This window comes from Rutidosis leptorrhynchoides, chromosome 11 (genome assembly GCF_046630445.1).
Source record: "Rutidosis leptorrhynchoides isolate AG116_Rl617_1_P2 chromosome 11, CSIRO_AGI_Rlap_v1, whole genome shotgun sequence".
NCBI lineage: Eukaryota > Viridiplantae > Streptophyta > Magnoliopsida > Asterales > Asteraceae > Rutidosis > Rutidosis leptorrhynchoides.
Window position 1 is genome coordinate 62,874,932 of NC_092343.1, and position 7,267 is coordinate 62,882,198.

A 7,267-nucleotide genomic window follows, 5' to 3' on the forward strand; every position below is an offset into this window, starting at 1 on the left:
ATATGATACATTTTACAAATATTGCATTCGTTTTGAAAAGACAATCTTTCATTACATCTGAAGTTGAAAGACATGCATACCATTTCATAATATATCCAACTATAATTGACTTAATAATGATCTTGATAAACTCAACGACTCGAATGCAACGTCTTTTGAAATATGTCATGAATGACTCCAAGTAATATCTTTAAAATGATCAAATGCACAGCGGAAGATTTCTTTCGTACCTGAGAATAAACATGCTTTCAAGTGTCAACCAAAAGATTGGTGAGTTCATTAGTTTAGCATAAATAATCATTTCATAATTTTAATAGACCACAAGATTTCATATTTCCAATTCTCATAAACATACGTCCCATACATAGAGACAAAAAAAATATCATTCATATGGATTGAACACCTGGTAACCGACATTAACAATATGCATATAAGAATATCCCCATCATTCCGGGATCCTCCTTCGGACATGATATAAATTTCGAAGTACTAAAGCATCCGGTACTTTGGATAGGGCTTGTTGGGCCCGATAGATCTATCTTTAGGATTCGCGTCAATTAGGGTGTCTGTTCCCTAATTCTTAGATTACCAGAATTTAATAAAAAGGGTATATTCGATTAGATAATCCAACCATAGAATGTAGTTTCGATTACTTGTGTCTATTTCGTAAAGCATTTATAAAAGCAGCGCATGTATTCTCAGTCCCAAAAATATATTGCAAAAGTATTTAAAAAGGGATTAATGAAACTCACCCTACTGTATTTTGTAGTAAAAATACATATGACGCCATTAAACAATGCAGGGTTGGCCTCAGATTCACGAACCTATATCATTTGTATATTTATTAATATACATAATTGTAGTCGAACAATATATATATATATTTATTATTTCTTTAATTTATATATTATGAATGTTTAATTTATGTATATATATATATATATATATATATATATATATATATATATATATATATATATGCTCATAATGATTAATACTTATATAGTTATATATAATTTATATATAAAATTGTTTAGTGTTATATTAGAAATCAATAGTTCGCTATATGTACGTATTTATATAATTAATATTAATAGGTTTTATATATATAGTTATGTAAAATATTATAATATATGTATTAAGTACATTTTTATGCACAAAATATTTATTTGTTTTAAAAAAAATTGATAATGATAATAAAAGTAATGTTAGTAACAATAAAAGTAATGATAATAATGATATGATGAAAATGTCAGTTTCCATAAAAATAATATTTTTTAATAAAAATTGGTGATTTTATATTAAGGATGATTTTATCAGAGGTTTTAATAATCATAATCATATTAATGATAATACCAATATTAATGTTAAATGATAATTCTAATACTATTATTAATAAAAATGTTACCTTTAGTAAAAAAAAACGATCATTATAATCATGTAGATAATAACTATCATAATATAAATTTTAATATTAGTGATAATGATTTCATTCATAATGATATTACTAATAATAATCTAATTTATACTACTACTAATAATACCTATAATCATAACAATAATCTTAATAATAATAATAATATATAAAATACTTATATTTATGATAATAGTAATAATAACAATTATGATACATATAATACTAATTATAATCTTAAGAATAGCAATAACAATAATAATCATAATAATCATAGTAATAATCATAATAATAATAAGTGTGAAATAATAATAACAAAGAAAAAAAATAAAAAGATTACTACCTCACAAAAGAGTGTCAAAAAGAATAGATGTTCATGCCAGGGATCGAACCCGAGACCTCCCATCCACCTATCAAACACTCAGACCGTTCTTCTAACCCAGTTTTTCTGTTATATCCTACGACTTAAAAATGTTTAACCTTGTTTCATGTTCTTCTTTCTTTCTTCTTCTTCTTCTTCTTCGTTTCACAGATCGAACAGTAGTTCCCAAATAACAAACCAGTGATTTATATACATTAAAAATACTAATGATTATTCAATATCAATTTCTTAAATCAATTGATAACGAAAGAGAAAAAAAAAAGATGGCTGCTCGTCGCAGCCGTAAAGGAAAAAAAATGTTTTCATTTTTTAAGAACGAAATGGGTAATGTTTCCAACACAAAATATATTTCAAATTGATCCTAGAAACTATAGGAAACGTCAATTGATCCGAAAACATAAACACTAATCCAAATTTCTTGAAGAATAAAACAGTTGACTTTTTACTCGTGAAGTTTGACTCTTGAATTCGTAATTGATATGAAGAATTGGAAACTGAATTTTTACAGGAAGTTTGAGTGGGTGATTCCAAACGTAATTGCATTTTTACATTTTGAAAAATCAATCAAAATCGAGCTTTTGATTCTTAAAGGGAATACAGAGGTATACAAAGGGTTCGGTATTTCTTTTTCTGTTCTTCCTTGATTAATAAGAGATTAAAGGGTTTTTATCTGATAAAGAGGGTGTATATCAGAATGATTGTATGTAGCAGGTAGGAAGAAATTGACTGGGACACGAGGGTACAGAGGAAGAAGAAAAAGAAGAATGGAGACAAAGAATTTAAGATCAGTGTATATATTTCTGCATATATCTATAATATAGTATATTAATAATATCAATTAATAATAATGAAAACTAATAAGGATAATAATAATATAAGTACTAATCTTATTTTAATAAAAATTATATTTACAATATTTATTAATAATTATAAAAATAGAATACTAATAATAATAATAATTATAGAGATATTTCTAAAAAAATATGGATAATTTTATATTAACATTATTGATAACACTAATAATAATACTAATTTTAATAATATGGATATTATTAAATGATATTAATAATATTAATAATAATCTAATAATTTGTACATATTTGGTTTCATATTTCTATCTTACAATTATTAATACTGATATTAATATTATTACGTTTATTTTTATAATAATACAAAGAGTAATAAAATAACTATATTTTAACTTGCACATAATATTATACTTTATTATTTATGTTATATTTACTAGTTATATAATATATTCATTTTATTAATAATTCAATTATTTTATTCATTACTTTAAAAAAAAAAAATTTTTTTTATGTTTTCAAATTATTATATTCATCTATACATATATATTTAAATACACACAAATCTATTTACAATTAGTTGTTCGTGAATCGTCAGAATCGATCAAAGGTCAATTGAATATATGAACCTAGTTTTAAAGTTTTCAAGACTTAACATTACAGACTTTGCGTATCGTGTCGGAAACATATACAGATTAAGTTTAAATTTGGTCGGAAATTCCCGGGTCATCACAGTACCTACCCGTTAAAGAAATTTCGTCCCGAAATTTGAGTGAGGTGGTCATGTCTAACAATAAAAAATATTTTCATGACGATTATGAGTTGAAAATTAGAGTTTTATCATCATTGAGTAATATGGAAAAACAATTCGATTAATCGATGAGTATGAGTGAAACTATTATAAGAGAGGTCCCAACGGCATTGTCCATCTCTGCCCAAAAACTCGCCTAAATTTTTAGCCGTTTATAAATTAAAAATAAAAAAATATATATCCCAACAGCTATCCCAACGGCCACTTTTACATTATATAAACACCAACCATATACTTCATTTTATACACTCAAACATATATTTCCTTTATATTTCCACCTCTCTCAAAATCAAAATCAAACACTCCCAACTGCAAAATGCTAACACTTTCCCCAATGATTGTTTCATTCGATGTTCATTACGGAGGTGATTTTCGTAATCAAATGAAGGAATACAAGTAGAGTGACAGTATTTCGTTTGAAGATATCGACATTCGTGATGTTGGTTTGCAAGACTTGCTATCCTTTCTGAAGGAAAAAGTTCCGTGTGAATTCACGTCTGTGTTCTTTTATAAAGACGATTATGATGTGGATTGTAGGGCAAGTTTTCTGTATACCGATGATCAATGGTACTTTATAAAATATACCATTGAAGATCGCGGTAAACGCATTTCTCTGTATGTGGTTCTTGAAGATGAAGAGACATTGGGTTATCGTTACCTCGATGAATCAGCTGATGCAGCAGCTGAAGCAGCAAAAGAAATACCGATGTCTCCAGAGTAACTCACAGATGATGAAATGACTGGTGAATGCTACATCGCTGATGACGACGACGGTGACAAGTAGTTTGTATTTTTTAGATTAATTGTCGTAAAAATTTTAAATTTTTAATTGTTGTGATGTTTTAATTTTTAATTATTGTAATTTCAGTGTTGTTGTCGAGTTTTATATCTTTCCTTATGTTTCGAAGCTCTTTGTCTTTTTAATCTCCTCTCGATCTCTAGTAAAACGAGTAATTGTCCAGAATTTGTAAGTATGGAGTGTCGAATGAATTTAATATTATAATCAAGAAAGAACGTAATAGTACGATTTGATTCGTCAAATTACCAAAATTATTGAGAATAGAACTATCAAGAATATATTTTTCTTGATATGTTCAGAGGTTAATTAGAATGAAATAGTTATGTAACATGGCACATGATGAAGTTATGATCTGTGAATCATCACGTCCCATTAGAAACTCAGCATGACTAACTGTAATATAATCACGTTGATCAAGTGTCATTATATTATACTAACTCATGCATCAGTTCCCAACATTACTTCAATAACATTCATATTTTAAGCTCGAAAGTTTACAGAATATAGAAAGTAACAGTTTCTATATGATGTAATACTGATAACACGAAGAGATTAATGATTTCAGATAAGAATAGTTATAAAATATCTCCAGAAATATGGAGGATATTTATAATGAAAGATACGATAATATCTCGGAATATCTAAGATCAGAGGATGATAGAAACTATTGTCTGCAAGGGTTTAGAGTAAGGAGCAAGATATTCACTAAAGACTTTAGCAGACATTGAATCATTTGGATTCTTTGAAGTCAAACTTATTTTTTGTGATTTGTCCACGGCTTTCTTCATAGTTTCGCATACTCTGCTTTTCGGTACTAAATTTTCTATTGAATGTTTCCAATATAATGATACACAGGAAGCACGAAGAGGTATATAATTTCGAACGAGAATATTTATGAAAATATCCTCAGAAATATCGAAGATATTGATGATGATATTTTGGAATTTCTAAGTTCGATGGTTGATGGGGAAAGATTTTCCGCAAGATTTTAACATGGCTTCGGAGCAAGATATTCTCTAAAGATTTCATCGGATCCAGAATTACCTGGATTCTTTGAATATAGGGTTTGGTCCTTGTATTTGTCATTGATCTCCTTCATGGTTAGCTCAATCCGTTTTCCAGTTCCAACTTTTCTGAGCTTTTCCAACAAACTATTCTTTATCATCAAACTTTCGATGATTATGGTCGTTTACGGTTATCTACAGTTTCTGCTGCTTCATTCAGCTTTTTTTTTTTTTTTCAACGTTCAGAGTATTGATTTGTGACTGAGTGCTTTTCAGAATGAGAGATCATAATTCTAAGAGATAAATGCCATATATATAACTGTTGATGTAGATATGATGTGAGTTTTCAAAGTACGGATTGCTGATTCCCGGTAATTGTTATGGCAGTTCTCGTTACAAGATGCGGATGAGTATATGATAGGGTTTCAATGAAGAAATATAATGATTTATCGGAGAGATTTAAACCAAGAAGCAACGAGGTTGCTGGTACATCTGCTAGTAATATGGTAAAATATGGAAGGTTCCCCGGTAACAATAAAAGAACATACATAATAATCAAGGTGATAATAAGGTTGTTTCGAACGAAAAGTCGAAGTTGATTTGCTGAAGCTGTGACAAAATTTGCTACTTTGAAAAGAGATCGCAAATTTATTTTATTTTTTTGCTAATAAATGTCAAAGGATCTGACGCGGCTACGTGTTAAACTTTTACTCAGTAGCCGAGAGTTTCCAGGTGCATAACTAAATGCATAAATCTTTTCCTCCGTAGATGAAGTGCGGTTGGTTCATCCTCTTGATTGAGGTGTTTTCAAGAATCATGAAAGGTTTGAACGCAGATTGTAATTGTCAAGATACAATGAGGTTTAAGATGAAATCAAGTGGCAAACTTGAAGAATTGTTTAGTTTCATATGTTATAATCAATATTTTAATTCATTTTTAATTATCCAATCTTATTAGTCCACAGTCGATAGTCCACAGTTGACAGTTCAATAATTCATATATAATTTAATATATCATATTTGAATTAATTAATACGTGTCGTGTCCCGTATACGTCTCATACTCGATCACAACTCAAAGTATATATATTATTATAGAATCAACCTCAACCCTGTATAAAGAACTCGATCATTACTGCATATAGAGTGTCTATGGTGATTCCAAATAATATATATAGATGCGTCGATATGATATGTCAAAACCTTGTATACGTGTCCCGATATTTAAAGAGCGTAAAAATAAATAACAGAAATTAAATGACAATAAATAAGGTGCGTAAAGTAAATAACAGAAATTAAATGACGATAATTAAAATTGCGAGAATGTAAATTGCGATAATTAAAATGCGATAAATAAATAAATTGCGATAAATAAATGTAATCAGTTAGCTAGAAATAGTTAGCTGGAACAGTTAGCGTGGATTCTTAACAAAGTTTAATATTGTTAATTAGTCAGTTTCTAATCAATTTTTATTGTGTCCATTATTTCTTCATTATGCCACTTGTTGGATTCTGATAGGTCAAAATCCAAGTATGAAATTGAATTTGAATGAAAATAGTTATTCTTTGGTGAACGGATACGTATATCGGTGGTTGTAAGTAGGATAGTAAAAGACTGTTGAATCAGCTTCGTCAAATGTACAGTGAAACTTATTAATGCGAAATCTAAATATTCCTCGAGTATTACCTACCCGTTAAAATATTATCACCATTAACAGTTTGTAAAATAAAAATTTTAATTACAATCTTTATGAAAACATATATACATATATATTTTCTTCAGACGTAATTATGGATTTAATGAGTCAATGTGATATTAAACTCATCAGATTTATGGCTAGAACTAGAGTACATATTCTCTAAAATATTAGAGATTACCTAATCACCATGAAGGACGAAGATAGTTTATGTAGAACGATTCGTAGAACGATGATTATGCTAGAGATATAGACTGCGAGGTTGAGACGTGTGATGATGTTGTTGTTGTTGTTGGTACTGGTTATGCTACTGGTGCTGCTGTTGGTGGTACTGTTGCTGTCGATGCTACAAGTGT